The sequence below is a fragment of the Camelus bactrianus genome, chromosome 6 (assembly GCF_048773025.1).
Source record: "Camelus bactrianus isolate YW-2024 breed Bactrian camel chromosome 6, ASM4877302v1, whole genome shotgun sequence".
NCBI lineage: Eukaryota > Metazoa > Chordata > Mammalia > Artiodactyla > Camelidae > Camelus > Camelus bactrianus.
This window is the reverse complement of record NC_133544.1, coordinates 47,671,894-47,691,584: the sequence shown is the minus strand read 5'-3', so window position 1 is coordinate 47,691,584 and position 19,691 is coordinate 47,671,894. Positions and strand designations below refer to the sequence as shown.

At 36.3% G+C, this 19,691-nt stretch overlaps 1 protein-coding gene across 1 annotated transcript in view; it reads right to left on the bottom strand.

Annotated features, from left to right (window-relative positions):
* Nucleotides 1–19,691, bottom strand: part of LOC123611833 (uncharacterized) — an 853,613-nt gene that overhangs the window by 288,003 nt on the left and 545,919 nt on the right. The window contains exon 11 of the mRNA XM_074366584.1: nucleotides 12,214–12,302. The gene's annotated coding sequence lies outside the window, so the exon portion shown is untranslated. The remainder of the gene's footprint in view (nucleotides 1–12,213; nucleotides 12,303–19,691) is intronic.

Sequence of the window (19,691 nt, the reverse complement as noted above, 5' to 3'; positions counted from 1 at the left end):
AATAGCAGATAGTACTGTTTAAAGATTAATAAGTGATCTCACTATAGCACTTCAATTGCCTACAGCCTAAAAGTATCTTTCCTGTGGTACTTTCCAGACAGCCTCTGAGGGACCAATAAACCAAGAGCACTAGACAGATCTGAACTTATCTATCACAGCTCTGATTGTGCTTTGTGCACTATATGTTTCTTCTTAAAAGTATCTAATTCACTGCCTGTTCACAGCATTCATTACTTGAAGCAAAGGACACTAGAAGAAGTAAACACAACTTTTGAAAGACATATTGTAAGGTGGATTCATTTCATTCTCCCGTTTTATCTATCAAAAAACCAAAACCATGTTCTGCTCCAGATATTTAGTTTTCACACCTCAGTTTTTTGCCAGATATATAAACTTCACGTTTCTGACTGTGTCCCTCCTCCTAGAGCTCTGTCAGTCTGCACTGCATCAAGATGCTCAGGGACTTCATCTCAGGGACTTCACTTCGGTTCCTGAGGGCACGTATCCTCTTTGCAGCAGGGATCTCAGAAAGGAGAAGCCAATGTAAAGAATTCAGAATTCAGAATTCTGCCTATAGCCTATAAATCCCCCCTCCATACTAGAAACTGCCTAATTAGAAAGACTCCCACAATGTTTGACCCTCCCCTTCACCTCTGATCTCCAGATTCCTTCTCCAGAAGCAACGGTGAAACCTCTCATGACAGGAAATGGCTGCAGAATCCCAGCGTTATTATTTAACATTAGTATGAATAATTCATATCATGCAGCTAAGTATTTTACAATTGCTTGACTAGCTAAAATTTATAATAGAACTGAATATACTTGAATGTACTTCCACTTGCAAAACTAAGTATCAGATACATAATAATAAACACTACAAACATGAAAAAGTGTCTCTGGGTACTTATTTCTCTATTTAGGAGAGATGTTGAAAAACAGTCAGGGCTCATTATCTTTAGCCTGAAGAAAAGGCATGTGAAAAGACCAGATGAAAAGAGACAGCTAAAAATTAGAGACGAACCAGATAATTCAAACTGAACAATTTTCTTTGGAGGCTAAATGTTCTAATTTGTCTCTACTGAGGCATTAACTACGTAGGTTTCACATCACTCCTTTTGTGTGAGAGCTGGCGATCTACACAAGTACAGAGAAGAAAATGGCAATGCTCTCCTGTAAACCTCAGCTACACTGAATTTCCAATTAGCATACTTATTTCTAATTAATTATTTACATTTTATTCAGCAATAAAGCTGGTGAAATAATCCATTATTTAATATTCTTTAAGATAATTCTGCTCGTTCTATTTTATGCAAAACTGCTTTGAGATTTCCAACACTGTTCAGATCAAAGAGGATTTTCTATCACATAATTTTCATTTTACTGTTGCCAAGATAAGAGAGCATCAGAGAGAGTATAACTTAAACATTTTCCTAATAAATAATTATTGTTATAGATTGTAATTTACCTTTAGAAATGCCTATTTGCAGCAATTACTAGTGACACACAGCTGAGTTGTTATTAAATGATTGGATTACTTATCAATCAAAATCAGCTGTGTTACAAATATACACACTGTACGAACAGACTGATGCAGAAATGATGAGTTTCGCGCTAACAAACATTTTAAAAACTATTTTTGTCACTTTGGAGCTATTGAGAAGAAAAAGTCATCCAATTTTCAGTTTAAGGTTTTGACCCCATTGTAGGGACAAAAAATAAAAAGAGAAATAATAATTTTTAATTTGATAGAACTGGAATGAACTTTTGGAATTAGCACTTTCATCCCTGTGAAAACACTGAGGCTTCTGAAATACAATCTACACTCAGTGCTGCAATAATGAAGATATATAAGCTGGGGCCAGCAGCAGGAATCCTATTATTACTACTTCTATGAGACGAATGACATCTTAGTAGCTGATAATTCCCTACTGAGTCTTTCAGTGATGACCAAGCCTATTTCTTGACATAGCTTATTCTGGGGAATTGTAGCATCCTTGTAACTTACATGGTGAGACATATCAGACAGCCTGCCAAGATTCATTAAATGAATGGTCCACTGTCCATTTTTTCTAATTCGTATGGAAATGAGAGACACATTCCAATTTTTTCTCTGAATACATCAGAGGTTGTAAAAATTCTAGATACAAATATCATAGGAGTAATGGTAATATCCATGTTATTGAGGACATTGTTCATTAAAACACTGAGATAAACAAATAACTACATAATATATCCTTTCAGAATTTATACCAGTGAAAAATCTTTGATTACACTGAGGAAATTAATGTAAGTGACCATATCATCCACTTTCACTTTGTTTATTGGAAAGTAGAGAACTGAAATTCAAGATCAATCATAGAGATCATCAAAGCATGTAGACTTTCTATACTTATGCTCTTCCCATTGTTGCACTGCCTTTATAGTCACGTATTTTTCCTGGTTGTGACTCTCTCTTTTTATTTATTTTTTTATCATTATGTAAATACATTATTTTCACAAGCAAGCTGATTTTTAGGACTTAATTTGGAGAACAGAAAACATAAGGAGATACAACAGCAGACTAAAACATCTGAAAGATTGTTAGGTAAAAGAAAAGACTACTAGATACTGTGTTGTACAACAGGGGCCAAGAGACTGAATTTTAAAGGAGCATCTGTTAGATAAATGTGAGTAAGAATTTTCTAATCATTCTCTTTGTCCCGAATGTAATGGGTTTCCCCTTAAAAACTGTGGAATCTTCAACACTGCACAGTTTTAGCAGTGGCTAAAAAACCTTCCATCTGGCATGTTGACAAAAGTTCCTGGGTTGGAAGAAAGGTTAAACTAGAAGCCCTCAAAAGTCTCTTCCACTCCATGATTCCATAATTAAATATGCTGTACTTAATGAGCCATTTGTTATCTCCACAGGGTGAATAACTTACGGCATGTGTCTCCATGCCATCTCCCTGCCAGGTCTAGAAACTAAATTAAATTAAATCTATCACCACCTGAAATTAGGAATGAGGGGAAGATATGTCATCACGACTTTAAAAGTCTGGAGCTTCTGAATATTCGCTAAAGAACTTCAGTTTTACTAATGGCAAAACTCCACAGCCTATCTGTATCATACCATTATCCAAAATACGAAGAAGAAAAACAAAAGATATATTGATGTTTTACAAACCAAAAATCTGAAAGAAGTTACAGTGCATTTTAATATCCTGAGTATTAAAAAGTAGATTATATAGCTGGTCATATCAGATACATTTTAAAAATACTCCTATAATGTAAAACATTTTAAAGATTGCTATAACTATAAGGATTAAAATATTCATTTTGGGGAGTTGAGAGTCCACTGAAAACCAGTAAATTAAATTGAAATGGCATATTTAATACCTCCTCATAGCTATCATTATATTTATGTAATATAGGGAAAGTAAACAAATCCTGAAGTCACTAAATTATTCACTGAGGTGAATCATTGTAAGTGAATGAACTGCCACATTGCATATAAATATTTTAAGTGGACAAACAACTTTATAAATAGAATGTTTTTGCTTCCTCTCACATTTGAGAGTCCTAGAAAGGTATTATTGCTTTGCAATTTTTGTTAGGAATAATTTGAAAAAGTAAATTTTTTACAGGTACATGACAATAAATTAATGTAATCAGAGGATATCTGTATACATGCAATTGCCTCATACTCACGCCATTTAAAATTCTAAAATAAAACAGGTATGAAAGTTTTAAATTCAAATGTGAACTTGATTTTAATCAAACTTGAAGCACAAATGAATCAAGAATGATTAGGGAAAAGTGACTGAATAGAAATCAGTACTAAAGATCAAATTGAAACATGCAAATTGAAACGTGTCTGTGCCCTTGTTTTGACTACGATCTGGCTGCAACAGATCACCCTACTGGTCATTTGGTTTGGTTTATCTGACTGTCTCTACAGGGTCACATCATTTCATCCCATGTTAAACCCTTTCCAGCAGAGTACAAGGTTATAGGTCAGACATACCCATGAAGGACAAATATACATTGTGGCAGTTGGATTTTAAAGGATACTGAGAGTTAAAACAAAAATCTTAAAGTTAAGTATATCATTTTGTGCAACTAGACCCTACTGGAAATTAAGTTAACTTTGGGATCATTTCAATAGATATTTATTGAGCATACACCACATGCCAGTCAGTGTTCCAGGCACAACAGTAGACAAAACTGAGAAATTCTGTCTCTCTCATGGAATCTACATTTTAGGGAAGTATGACAGACAAAAACCGAATGAATGAATGAATGAATGAGTAGTATCTCAAGAAGTTAAAAGCGCTATAATGAGACTTCAGTAGAGTAAAGAGATATAGGAGTAATACTCAATAAGGTGTTGTTTTACGTAAAGGAGTAGGAAAGTTCTTTCTGATAATAAGACATTTGCGTAAAGACCTGAAGGAAGTCAGGAACTGAATCATGTGGATTTTTCCCTTCTTCTTAGAGAAAGAAGACATGGTGAGCATAACAAATATAAGGAACAAGAATGTAGGTCAACAAAAGTTGAAGCAGGAAAATTACTATTGCAGTAATTTAGATTAGAGATAATGGCAGCCTGGACAAGGGTTGCAAGGATTAGAGATGGGATAACACGGTTAGGATTTTGATCTATTTTAAGGACAAAGCCAAGTTTTGCTGCCACATGAGAGAAAAAGAGGAGTTATAGCTTGCTCTAGGGTTTTGGCCTAAGCATTTGGAACAATGGAGCTAATTTTTTAGTTGAAATACAGTTAGTTTACAATGTTGTGTCAGTTTAATGTTTCAGTCACACATATACATACACATATTAGTTTTCATATTCTTTTTTCATTATAGGTTACTGTAAAATATTGAATGCAGTTCCCTGTACCATACAGAAGAAATCTGTTTGTATTTATTTTGTATATAGTAGTTAATATCTGAAAACCTTTAATTTCCAATTTATCCCTTCCCCACCACCTTTCCCTCCAATTGCCATAAGTTTGTTTACTTTGTCTGTGTGTCTGTTTCTGATTTGTAGGTAAGTTCATTGGTGTCTTCTTTTTTTCCCTTTTTTTTTAGATTCCACATATGAGTGATATCATATGGTATTTTTCTTTCTCTTTCTGGCTTACTTCACTTAGAATGAGGATCTCCAGCTTCATCCATGTGCAAATGGCATTATTTTATTATTTTTATGGCTGAGTAGTATTCCATTGTATAAATATACCACAGCTTCTTTATTCAGTCACTATGGTAAATAGTGCTGCTATGAACACTGGGGTGCATGTGTCTTTTCGAATTTGAGTTTCCTCCAGATCAATCCCAGGACTGCTGGATCATATGGTAAGTCTATTTTTAGTTTTTTAAGGCATCTCCATTCTGTTTTCCATAATGGCTGCACCAAACTACATTCCCACCAACAGTGTAGGAGGGTTCCCTTTTCTCCGCATCCTCTCCAGCATTTATGATTTGTGGACTTTTTAATGATGTCCATTCTGATTGGTGTGGGGTGATACCTCATCACAGTTTTGATTTTCATTTCTATGATAATTAGCAATACTGAGCATTTTTTTCATGTGCCTATTGGCCATTTGTATGTCTTCATTAGAGAATTGCTTGTTTAGATCCTCTGCCCATTTTTGGATTGGGTGTTGTTGTTGTTGTTGTTGTTGTTAAGTTGTATGGGCTGTTTATATATTCTGGAAATTAAGCCCTTGTCAGTTGCATCATTTGAAATATATTTTCTCCCATTCCACAGGTTGTCATTTTGTTTTGCTTATGGTTTCCTTTGCTGTGCAAAAGCTTGTAAGTTTAATTAGGTACTATTTGTTTATTTTTGCTTTTACTTCTATAGCTCGGGTAGACTGACCTAAGAGAACATTGCTAAGATTTATGTCAAAAAATGTTTTGCCTATGTTTTCTTTAGGAGGTTTATCATGTCTTGTCTTATATTTGTCCTTTAGTCATTTTGAGTTTATTTTTGTTTATGGTGTGAGGAAGTATTGTAACTTCATTGATTTACATGTGGCTGTCCACTTTTCCCAACACCACTTCGTGAAGAGACTGTCTTTTCTCCATTGTATATTCTTGCCTCCTTTGTCAAGGATTAATTGACTAAGTCTGTAGGTCTATTTCTGGACTCTCTATTCTGTTCCATTGATTCATATGTCTGTTTTTGTGCCAATAGCACACTGTTTTGATTACTGTAGCTCTATAGTATTGTCTGAAGTCTGGGAGGGTTATTCCTCCAGCTTTGTTCTTTTTCTTCAGTATTGCTTTGGCAATTCTTGGTCTTGTGTGATTCCATATAGGTTTTAGGATTATTTCTTTTAGTTATGTGAAAAATGTCATGGGTAATTTGATAGGGATCACATTAAATCTGTAGATTGCTTTGGGTACTATGGCCATTTTAACAATATCAATTCTTCTACTCCAAGAGCATGGGGTATCTTTCCATTTCTTTAAGTCATCTTTAATTTCCTTAATCAATGTTTTATAGTTCTTCGCATATAAGCCTTTCACCTCCTTGATGAGGTTTATTCCTAAGCATTTTATTTTTTTTTGTATGCATTTTTAAAAGGGATTGTTTCTTTACTTTCTCTTTCTGATATTTCATTATTAGGGTAAAGAAATGCAACTGATTTCTGTATGTTAATCTTGTATCCTGCAACCTTGCCAAATACTTCTAGCAGCTCTAGTAGTTTTTGTGTGGAGCCTTTCAAGTTTTCTATATATAGTATCATATCATCTACATATAGTGACAATTTTACCTCTTGTCTTCCAATTTGGATCCCTATTGTATTTTTCTTGCCTGATTGCTATGGCTAGGACTTTAAATACTATGCTGAATAGAAGTGGTAACAATAGGCATCCTTGTCTTGTTCCAGATTTTAGCGGGAAGGCTTTCAACCTTTCACCCCTGAGTATTATGTTGGCTGTGGATTTGTCAAATAGCTTTTATTATGTTGAGATATGTTCCCTCTATACTCACTTTGGTAAGGGTTTTTATCATAAATGGGCACTAAATTTTATCAAATGCTTTTTCTGCATCTATTGAGATGATCATATCATTTTTGTCCTTTCTCTTGTTGATGTGGTGTGTATATATTGAACCATCTTTGTGTTCCTGGGATGAACCCAACTTGATCATAGTGTATAATGCTTTTTTATGTGTTGTTGGATTCCATTTGATAATTATTTTGTTGAGGATTTTTGCATCTATGTTCACCAAGGATATTGTCCTATAGCTTTCTTTTTTGATAGTATCTTTCTCTGGCTTTTATATCAAGGTGATGGTGGCTTCATAGAATGAGTTTGGGGGTATACCCTTCCCTTCAATCTTTTGGAAGAGTTTGATCAATATGAGTTCTTTGTATGTTTGGTCAAATTCCCTTGTGAAGCCATCTGTTTCTGGACTTTTGTTTGCAGGGAGGTTTTTTATTGCTGATTCTACTTTACTTCTAGTGATCAGTCTGTTCAAATGACCTATTTCTTCTTGATTCAGTTTTGGTGGACTGTATGTTTCTAGAAACTTGTCCATTTCTTCTAGGTTATCCAGTTTATTGCCAAATAGTTGTTCATAGTATTCTCTTATAGTTTTTTGAATATCTGTGGTGCTGGTTGTAATTTTTCCATTTTCCTGTCTTATTTTGTTTATTTTTGTTCTCTCTCTTTACTTCTTGGTGAGCCTGGCCAGAAGTTTGTCAATTTTGTTTACTCTTCAGAAAACCAGCTCTTGGTTTGATTAAGTTAAAAACATTTTATTAGTCTCTATTTTATTTATTTCCTCCCTTGATCTTTATTATTTCTTTTCTTCTGCTGACTTAGGTTTTGTTTGTTCTTCTTTTTCTAATTCTTTTACGTGGTAAGTTAGGTTGTTTACTTGAGATTGTTCTTATATTTTGAGGAAGGCTTTTATCACTATGAACTTCCTTTTTAGTACTGCTTTTGCTGTATCCCATAAATTTTGTGTTGTTCTGTTTTCATTGCCATTTGTATCAAAGTATTATTAATTTCTTCTTTGATTTCATTACTGACCCATTGTTTTTGTTTGTTTGTTTGTTTGTTTTTGGTAGCATGTTGTTTAGTCTCCAGGTAGCTGGTTTTTTCTCCTTTGTTTTTCTGTGGTTGATTTCTAGTTTCATGCCATTGTGATCAGAAAAGATGCTTGAAATCATTTCTATTCTCTTAAATTTGTTGAGGCTTCTTTTGTGTATGAGTATATGGTCTGTACTAGAGAATGTTCCATGTGCACTTGAAAAGAATGTATATTATTTTGGGGGGGGATGTAATGCCCTAAAAATATCAACCAAGTCCAACTGTTCTATTGTGTCATTTTGTATCTCCATTGCCTTATTGATTTTCTGTCTGGAAGACCTGTCCAGTGATGTTACTAGCGTGTTAAAGTCACCTACCATTATTGTGTTCCCATCAAATTCTCCCTTTATGTCTGTTAATATTTGTTTTCTATATTTGGGTGCTTTTATATTGGGTGTATATATGTTAACAAGTGTAATATCCTCTTCTTGTATCACTCCATTTATCATCATATAGTTTTTTTCTTTATCTTTCTTTATGGCCTTTATTTTAAAGTCTATTTTGTCTGACAAGAGTATTGCTAGTCTCTCTTTCTTGTCATTTCCATTTGTATGAAATATTTTTCCATCCTCTCACTTTCCATCTATGTGTGTCTTCAGCCTAAAATGGGTCTCTTGTAGGCAGCATATTGTAGGTTCTTGTTTTATTATCCAATCTGCCACTTTATGTCTTCTGATCAAAGCATTTAGTCCATTGACATTTACAGTAATTAGTGATAGATGTGTGTTTATTGCCATTTTGAACTTTGTTTTCCAGTTGATTTGGTGTTTCTTTGTTCCTTTCTTTTTGTTTTGTTTTATTTATTTGTGTGTGTGTGTCATTTGATAATTTTCTTTTTTATTAGGTTGGTTTCTTTTTGGTTTTTGTGACTATTATTTGCCTTTCATTCGTGGTTACCCTGTTTCTCCAGTATGTTAACCCATTACTATAACTGTTTTATACTGTTTTTCTGTCTGCTGTTCTGATTGGGTGATTTCTGTTATCCTGCCTCCTAAATCACTACTTATTCTTCTGAATTATCTAGTCTGCTTTTGACTGCCTTGAGCTCAGCCCTTATCTCAGCAATTGAGTTTTCTGATTTTAATTGTCTCCTCTTTACAGTTTCTATTTCCTTTATATAGTATTCTACATTCCTATTCATAGTCTTCAAGTGAGCATGCAGTCACACACCTGGATCCACCATGCACTACAGGGTCAGCACAGACCCCAGCCCTATGTCTGTGTACAGTACACAGGCCTGCTGCTAATGCCAAACCCACCCCCACTATGTGCCAGAACTTAGCTCATTCATCTTGGAGACATGGGTCCATACAGGCACCAGCAGAGCAAATCTGTCACCACTGCCAGGGTACAGAATCAGTCTCAGTCCTGCCTGGGAATCTGCAGGTCCCCTAGGTATGGATTCAGGTTTCAGCCCCACCTCCATCCGGGAGCTGCATACAAGGGATTAAGTCTCTCAAACAAGCCAGGTTGATGGCTATGTCTGAACCCCTCCTCTCTTCTCATGAGAATGTGCACCAATAATTGTGCAGAGCAACGTCTGCTGGGCTAGCAGAGATGGCAGCTATAGCCTGGCTGTGTTGCAACCCTCCCCACCATGCACACCAGCAGTTGTGACTTTTATGGAGGTCCCTGGCTGTTCTGTTCTGCACACACTTCCAGCCACAGCCTGCACCACACTCCAGCCCCATGAGGCTGTCTCTGCTCAGTCAGCCCCAGTCCTCTCCCCAGATTTCTCTATGGAAGCCCAAACTCCAGCAGCCCCTCCTGGCTTGCCCCAACTGGCTCACATCTTGGGCTAGGTATCACAGGGACCCTTTCTGCTGGCTTCGCTCAGTTCTGTGTCAAACGTCTGCTGCTTTCTCCTCCAAGCCTTGGAAGCTCTCTTTCTGTCCCTGCTGACCTCCCCTCTGGAGAGGGGGCTTCCCAAAGTGAGGGCGATTTTCCTCCTTCGCTATTCACTCCCTGCAGGGCAGATCCCTCACCCATTTCCTTTTTCTTTTTCTTTTTTTCCTCCTAACCATGTTTGTGCATAATCTTCTTGTATTTCCGAAGTAAGAGATATTCTGCCTAAGTTCAGTAGATATTCTGTGTGAATTGTTCCATCTATGGGTGTAATTTTTGGTGTATTTGTGGGAAAGGATGAGCTATGTGTCCTTCTACTCTGCCATCTTGGCAATCCCCCAGAACTGCTGTTTTTGAATTGAGAAGAATAGAGGGTTTCACGGTAAAAATCAAGAATTGTTTTAGATACATTAAGTTTGAGATCCCTGTAAGACTGCAAGTGGAATTTATGTGTTTGAAGTTCAAAGAAGAGTTATTACTGAGGACATAAATTTGATGTCATCACCATACAGATGAGATGTACATGCATATCATTGAATGAAATCAGATAATTCCTATTGATGAAGAAAAGATATTCAAGGATTGAGCCTTGTGCAAATCTAATGTTTAGAGGTCAGAGAAGAGAAGAGAAATCAGAAGGATATTTTAGTATCTCTTTTAAGAGAGTACTCAGTGTCACAGGAAGAAGAACAAAAGATTTTCTGGAGGTCAGGTGAAGAAAGTGTTTCAAGGAGGAGTTATTATGGTTATTTGTGTCAAATGCTGCTAAGTCCAATTAGACATGGTTTAAGAATTTATCATTAGATTTAACAACATGGAAGTTATTGATGGGATCTTGAAACCAGTAGTATTTGTGCATGGACAGACACAAAAACCTAGATGGATTAAGGAAAGTGGTGATAGTAAGTACAGACATTTTGAAGAATTTTGCCATAAACGTGAGCAAAATGGAGAGGTAGCTAAAGGGGTATGTTAAGTGTAGTTAAGGGATTTATAACATACTTGTGCAATATTGGGAAATTTCCTTGAGGAGAATAACTGATGACAGAGAAGAAAGAGAGGACAACAGTAGGGACAAATGGAAATGAAGAAGCAGGCTTGACTTGTCATGTAAACTTGATTATATTGAATATCTAAACATTGGTTATGTTTTTATTCTTTAAAAGAAAGTTTTTGGTTTAAACTATTCTGATTCCTAAAAGAAAAAAAATAATAGCATAGGGACCTTAAAATAGATTGGCTTAAGTTCTCAAAAAGTCTTCCATTTATGGAAATATTTTCAGCATAAAAACACTCTGTCTCAACATACTGTATGCTCTTGTCCTCTGGTTTGTCTAATCTAAACATGTTTCTGTTAAAGGCTATCATAACCCCCAACAGAGAATCAAATGACATTTATTCAAGTCTCAGTGACAGATTAACGTGCCAGAAGTTATGCCGATACCTACAAAATGTTACTTTATTTTTTTTCCTGAGCTTTGCAGCAAGATAATTTAGCTTTAGGCAAACAAAGCATAAACCTCTTCAAGGTTGATTTTTCCAAAAGCAGCTGTTTGTAGTCTAAAGCTGCATTTGTATGTGAGTCATTAGCACAGTGTTTACAAGGTTTTTTTTTTTTCCTATATGGCTTCTATAAAACTATATCATAGTTGATATTTTATTTCTAAACATACTCCTATGTTAATTCATCCTCTGGTATGGGAGTATATAAAGCATATATTCAATCTACCAGTCAGATCTTCTTGATGTTTAATATTAAATGCTTTAAAGTATATCACATCCCCCTTTATTCCATTCCACATGTACTTAATGAAGCAATATCTAGGGCAACTTATTTTCTCACCCAACTGGAAATAGTTGGTGAATTTAAACAATGATTGATGAATTTAGGTACCTAAAAGGGTTAGGATTAACCCTAGAGACTAATTATTTTCCTGTATCACATCACTCATGCCACTACTGTGAGCAAGCATCATTAATCCCAACAGTCAATTATTCATCCTTTTGATCCTTATCCTCAAAATGTTCCATTTAAAATGCCCAAAGTCAAATTCTTATTAATTTGAGAATTTTGGACCAAAAAAAACCTAGATCTTAATTATAAACAGAATCTCTTTTAAACTTTGGATATTTATTCCACATGGAAGTTACTTTCATATATGGTGTGAGGATGGGATCACTCATATTCCTTGATCAGGAGACCTAAACCAAATAAGTGGTCCCCATGTACCCTGTGTACAATGGAGGAACAGAGATAATATAACTACAATAAAGACTCACCTTGGAAAATGGAAGAATGGGAAATATGCCCTATAGCCACTTGTTGTAACATTCTGCAATCCTTCTGTCAGACATTCACAGACTCCCTCCTGTTGGAAGGAAAATGTTTCTTCATTAATTCACAATTCTGTTCCTTAGAAGGAGCTTCTCATTCATTGTTCTACTTGATCTGTGATTATGTCCTTTGGGTGATAATTCGTCTCATTATTCTACTTAGATACATACATTGGACATTAGGGGAAAAAAAGTCATCTTTATAGGCTGAACAATGTTCTCATCCTATTTACTACTTGGAGAATGCTGGGGATTCAATAGTCATTTTAGGTCTTGGAGAGATAATTTTAGAATTTCTTAATTTCCATCATAGTTTCTTTGGCAGTACCATCTCTGAAAAACTTTCATGGGCTTCTTACTTAGTTGAATCAAATATATCCCATGTACCAATTACTGCACACACAATCTTTTCTAGACTTACCAGATTTTAAAAATATCTCTTTGTTTTCTCATATCCTTGACTCTTTTCTCAGTTTTATTGTATGTCTCTGCAACCTGTCAGACTCTAGTGAAAGAACCATGTATTTAGTCTCTCTTCCTAGAGCTATTTTTTTTCTAATTAAAAAGATTTATTGAAACCACCTTCTTAGTTGGACCTTTACACTGAGACATGTTAGTTGATGGAGAGGTTTTAACAAAATGGATGTATCAGCCATTCTCTTGATTTAAATATTGCCTTGTGCCTGAGATTTAATCTATCTTTATTGATCAAAGAATTTCTCCATTTTATCTTTTATTATTTGAGGTTAAGAAGCAGTTACCTTTCCAGTCCTATAAATCCCCACATTTCTGATTGCTCCCTACTCTCTAACCAACCTTTGAGACAATGACAGTAAATTCTGTGCTCGCTTCTTCTTTGCAATTCCTTGTCAAATACGGTTAACAACTAATGTGCACTAATACACACTACCACTTTATTCCAATTTATTTTCTTAGAGTTAAGTTCTCATTAAGTACATTATCTCCCTTCCCAGTTACTGCAAAGCTTTGGTTTTCTGCACTGAAAACCGTAGAATGCCATCATTCCAGCCTCTAATGACAAAACACTAAAACCACTCTAAGTGAGTACTAACATAACAAAAACCTATGTTATCAGTCATTTACAATGCCTTTAGATATTGTTTATGGAATTGAAAAACAGCTTATGCTACAGTAACAAACAACCCTGAAATCTCCATGGTTTAAACAAAGGTTTTAAATGTCTTACTCAGGTTATATGTTCAATATGATTCATTAGAAGGATTTACTCCAACAGGGGCCTTTGCTGAAGGAAATTCTATATTCTCACATGCTTCAAGAGTCCTAAAGAATGGGAAGGGATCTACTGAATCACACACTGCGCTGAAAGGCTCTAACTGGGAAGTAGCCTATATTCTTTCTCTCACATTTCATTGGTCAAAGCAAGTCATAGAACTATTCCCAGTTTAATGGGGGTGAAATCCATGCCCAGAAAACAGCACCAATGAATTCCACATCCACATATTGGCTTTCTGCATGTCCCAATTACAAATTAGCAAACTATTTTTTATGATAAATTATTATATTGTGTCCAACGTCACTATCATGTTTTGTGAAACTCAATGAAAATCTAATGTGGCTTCAACTTATAAGATTCTGAATCCACTATCTACTTGACTAGGTTAACATGTTGAAGGTCATTGCTCAACCACTATGCTGTTTGTTCTCTCTCTCTGAAGTGCCTACTTACAAGTAGTGGATGCTCCCTCTGCCACTTCCTGAATATTAACTTTTTGATTTGTATTAACTTGTTGTCCCAAATAGTAGAGGAAACCAACTGTTCCACCAGTGACGGGTTGAATACGTAACTCTAATTTATGGTACAAAATGTACAAAGCTGGATTTGGCCCCGAGTTCAAGCTATATTATCCAATCTAGACATACCTAATTCCTACCTGTCTCCTGTTCGTATTTTCTATTGACTCAGCACTCAGGGGAGGTATGATTATTTAGCCTGAGTCAGAATGACCAAAACATGGGGTGGGGGGGAAACCTTTCAAACAGGGATAAAGCAGGAAATTAAGGGACCAAATGGCACATAGGAAAGAATAAAACATTTTTTATGATGTAATGGTGGGTTTCTGCAGGACTGAATCTAGTTTCAATAGATGTATGCTTTAGGAAGAGGGACCACTAGCTGTTGGAAAATCAGACATGGATCTGACTATACCCCTGATACAACCTGGCCTCTTCTCACACTGAAGATGAGACTGAGACAGGTAGTCATTTAATTTCAATTAAGGCTTACATCAAAATTGGCCGGACTTCTGTATGCAGGTTTTAAAGGTACTACCAAACGAAATTATTGTATTCTGTTTTCAACAAGGGCTATAGTCCCACAGCTTAAATTACAAAGGGCATATTGCATAATCCTTGGCAGACCACAGAGCTCTAGCACATGATCCTCTGTATTAATTATCAGCTGTCACCATATTGCTGTATAACAAGCTACCCAAAAGTCAACAGTTTAAACATAACTATTAGGTTTAATAAGAACCTCTTTGGGAGGTCAGCTGGGAGTCCACCCTGATCTAAATCATGTGTCTGTATCAGGTATAGGTAAGGCTGACTCTCTGCTAATTTTGACTGGGTTCTCTCTGGCTAGGCTGACTGCTGGCTGGTCTGTAATGTTGTCATCTCTCGTGGATGCATCTCTTACCACTCAAGTAGGGGGGACTGTTCTCATGTTAGAGGTAGGAGCCCAAGTGAATAAGAACTTGCTTTCTCAAGGCTAAGACTCAGAACTGGTGCCATTAATTCCCCACATTCTATTAGGCAAAATAATTAATAAAGAAAGCTCAAGTTCAAAGAGAGGGCAAATAAAATCTACCACTCTAGTGAGAAAAACCGCATAGTCAAACAGTATGTGGGCACAGGAGTAAAGACATCTGGTGATTTTGCAATCTATCATCACTGTTAAACTTTAATGAACTGGAACGTTGCCTCAGTTGTTGTTTCTTTGTCGATGTAGTGAACGTCACATAAGAACAAAGAAGAAACTAAAGATTCTAACTTCTCAGCTTCATGTGGTTTGCTACTGACTTCTAGACAATGATCTCAAGTTGGGTCATCATGGTTAATCAATCAAGCCCTGAGAAAGGCTTTTGATTTTAAAGACCTGGGCACTGCAGCCATCATAGTGGAGTTACTGTTTTTGTCAGCCAGCTGAGAAATACAGACTCTTTCTAGGTTGAGGTATTCTTCTTAGATTGAGATAGAAGAAAAAATAAAAATATTATTAATGATTATATGTTTTAATTCTCTGACTAAAGAATTCATGTTTGCTCAGAATATCAGTAAGAAACCCTAGTAGTTTTAAAATTAAATTGAATCTGGCTTTCAGAATAGTACAGTGGGATGGTAAAATCCAATAAAAGGAAATAAAGTCAGACTCGTGTGTATTATGTTATTAATACGGGTGGGGGGCCCCAAAGAGATGTAAAGAAGAAAGGGAAACAAGATCACAGAAAAAAATAAAGTAAAATTATACTCATAGGGACAATCCAGATCCAAAAGACTATTGAAAAGCACTCAAAACCGCAGAGAGAGAGTCTGTAATAAGTGCAACTGGGAACCCTCAGCTTGAAAACAGAGACAGCCAGGTGGCTGAAGAAAACTCAGAAAAATTTCAGAAGGGAGGACTAAGATCAGTCTAAACTACTTCAAGCAACATTTGATTGTTTCAAGGCAACACTTTTTGCTGCTGTTTTTCTTGCATGTGATACTTTTCTTTTGTTTTGCTTTTATCTGAGAAAGCATAACTATATATTTCCTGGGGGACTATGGTCAGAAAATTTATACAGTTAGATTTCTAAGTAAGACACATTGGAGATAAACCATCTTACAAAGATCCATAACAGACAAAAAAAAAAAAAAGGTAATATCCTGGTCTAGGTTATGCTCTGTGTAGAATTATCCAATATGATAGTCTTGGGATGATAAGATTTACATCTTAGTGTCTTCATATCTCATCATTGAACATACTTCAAAGGAGAGTCTAAAGAAATATAATAGGAAGACAAATGTGTGGGACCAAGAGCAAAGGGGTAAAAAAGGAAAGCAGACATTATATTCTAGCCTCTCTACCACATAGTAGAGAATTAAAACAACGAACAATCTAAGAAACACATGAAAGACTGAAAACCCAAATTGACCTGCTATAAATGATTAAGAATACACAGAAGGAATAGAACACTAAGGTCACATGAACAGTCTTACATTCCTGGAAGCATATTAAGACATGTTGACATTTGGGCTTGTTGTCTAGTCTTTAATTCAGTTTTACGGAACAACTTGGCTAGGCATACTCTAAGGTGGGAAATAAAATAAACACAATTTTTTCATTCATAGTAAAGCATGTTTAACAGTTCATTTGTTAATGTCTCACTCAGGCCCCATTTCAGAGATTTCTGGGGGCAAAGCTGAGATGCTCACCCTGGATCCTATAAACAAGCAGCTGTTATTGAAGAAGCATCTTGATAAAAATAGGCTCCACCGAGAGAGAACACCAGACACTGGCTATCCATAGCATTAGCTGTTAGGTTCAAAGAGACAAGGGGGCAATTATCTGGGAAGTAGTGGAAAATATGCTTCTGTAAGAGAGGAAGGAACTTCCACTCCACTCCAGGAGAGGGAAGAGTTTTGAAGTATCACTGATGGTTGCCCTCTTACTCCTCCTCATCAAAGAAGGAGGGACTAAGGCAGGTAGCTGCTTGATACCTTTGTGTGGGGCCAACGTGTAAGAGGTCTCTGCACAGGCGTGACCCAGCCTTTTGTCTCTCTCTCTGTATCTCAGAACTGCCTGCCTTATGCAGTGTGTGTTCTCCTCACCTGTCCCTCTTTCATGTGCCAAGAACTTTCAGGCAGAGATTCCCTGTGCTATAGAGAAGTCCTGTAATTTCTCTGTTCCACAAATTATGACTGAATGGGTAGATGAGATAGATTGTATTGTTTTTTTCCAAATAGCACTGCCCATTCATTTCAGAAGCATGTATTTGTCACTGAATGGGACTGTCATAAATTATATCATTCTGAAAACATTCACCCCTCTCACCAACTGAAGGTATTACATATTCCTACCTACTGATGCCAGGTTTGCCAATGTGATTTGCTAAATCCAATAGAACACAAGGGATCATGACTGTGCCACTTCTAAGCAGAAGTTTTAAGAGCCATTATGTGGTGATTTATCTTTTTTTTTTCTCTCACTCTCTCTGAAGTAAGCCTGATAATGCCCCTGCTCCTTGGCCTGGATTCTGAAATGAAAGAGACAGAAACCAGAGCCACAGCCAGACCATAGTTGTCATGTCATGTCAGCCAACTTTTATTGCGCTAAGCCATTAAAAATTTGGGGTGTGCTTATTACTATAGCACAGCCTAGAAAAAGGTGGCTAATTCAGCAAGTGGTAATGATAATTAGGGAACTGCAGTAAAAATTCGAAAATGTATGGCACTGGCTCTGGGACTAGACAGTGGACAGCCAACCAACTATTATTAGAGCCAAGAAAGATGAAGACTCATGTTCTGCAGTGGCAAACATCTGGCAAAACTGTTTTCTATTAATAACTGTACCTAATGAGCTTGTGGATTTAGATAAAGTGGGAAAACAGAAGTTGGCTGTGTGGTTAGTTTCTCTGACTAATTTGATTTTAAAAATCTATAAGAAAGAGATGAGTTCAGGAAAGAATTAGCTAGTTTGCAAAGAGATTAAAAGGGAGTTTAGAAAATCTAGAAATTCTGTGACTTTCACAGTTGGAAAATGCAACTGCTTTTCACTTCCAACCATCACACAGATAAAACTGAAAAATACAAAGGTCTACAAAAATCTCAACTCAGTGGCAAGACAACAGCAAAGAGAAGTTATAAAAATCATTTTAAATCCTCTGAATTGGTTAATGCAGTATCCATTAAATCATTTTAGTTGGACAAATGGCTTGAAGGAAATACACTAAAGGTTTGGCTCTCCCAAGGGAGATTCAAGTAGCCCTTAATTAAATCTAAAGAAAGAGGCATTTGTTGTAAAGGGCTATGTGTATCACTATAGGCAGAGCTAAATGGTATCAAATATACAAGAGGCTGATCATATTTTTGAGAGAGTTGTCCTTCTAAAACAGCCATGAGTCAGATTGAAAAAGAAAGAGACTTTTAGGGAGCAGAGGCCTAAACAAGTATATTCCACACATCCTGAGTATGGGGGGCCCTAATGACATCTACACAGAGGAACTTCAAAATTACTGTGGAGCAGTGACTTCTGAGCATGTCACACACTTCTCTTTTCTGAATTAGTGTTTATTAGGGTTACCCTGACCCATTCCATTCTATAAATAAAAAGATCGTTTGGGAAGCAGATAAAATTCCCTTTAGGGTTCACAGTTCTCCAGATGAGCAAAGCCACTGATGCAACAATAATTACTCATAGCCCCCGAATGTGATTCCATGACTGATGTTGCTCTTGGGGAGAGGGTGCGTGTACTTTCTTTGTGGAAGGAAAGGTAATAAATATTTACACCCAAAGTGTGGACTCTAATAGACCATATATTTGTAAAAATGTTGATGGCTTCTTCTTTAGAGAGAGATTGTACATCTCTGCACACTGATATCAGGCTTGTCGTATGGCTTGTTTTGGCCAGTGATGCATCTGTGGAAGTGGCACATGCTACCTCCAAGCAACGATATTGCACGGCTTACCACTTTTTAAATTTCTCTCTGTTACTAGCCTAATAATGTCCTGAATTGTGCCTGTATAGTCATTGTAAATCCTGGAATAAAGAAGACACAGAGCAGAGCCTGAAACAACCTACAGCCAACCCGCAATGGAAACAGGAAGTAAATCTTTGCTTTTGTAAGCCACAGATATTTGGAATAGTTTGTTACCATAATATCTCCTAACAAAAGCTAATACAATGAATTGGCTCAATTAAATTACAATACCAATGGTGGCCTCTTGTCTAAGTTGAGCTCTCCAATTCAAATGCCAGTATTAAAGAAGATAATAAATTTGATTCCTAATCTAACACAAAGGTCTGTATCTCACACTCAATTGGTTGAAAACTCGGAAAAACTTTCGTTCCAACATTATCTTAGTGCTTTCTTTGTCCCACACACTCTGTTAAGTGTTTCACATATAATATATCATTAAAACTCACCAAACTCTATTGTTTCTCTTTTAACAGATAAGGTATCTGAATAGAAGCTACATAACTTTTCCAAGGTCACCTGAATCATAATCTGATTCCTGGTCTCGCACAACTAACCACTATTCTCAAATACTCAAGATAAACTTTCCCCTCTAAAACTTTCTTTACAACTCTTAGTCTCTGCCAATAAACGATGTGCACTGTGTGAAATTAGCACAGCACTTGAAATATGCTTACGGTCATTCTCTTTCTAGATCAAATACCAGAACA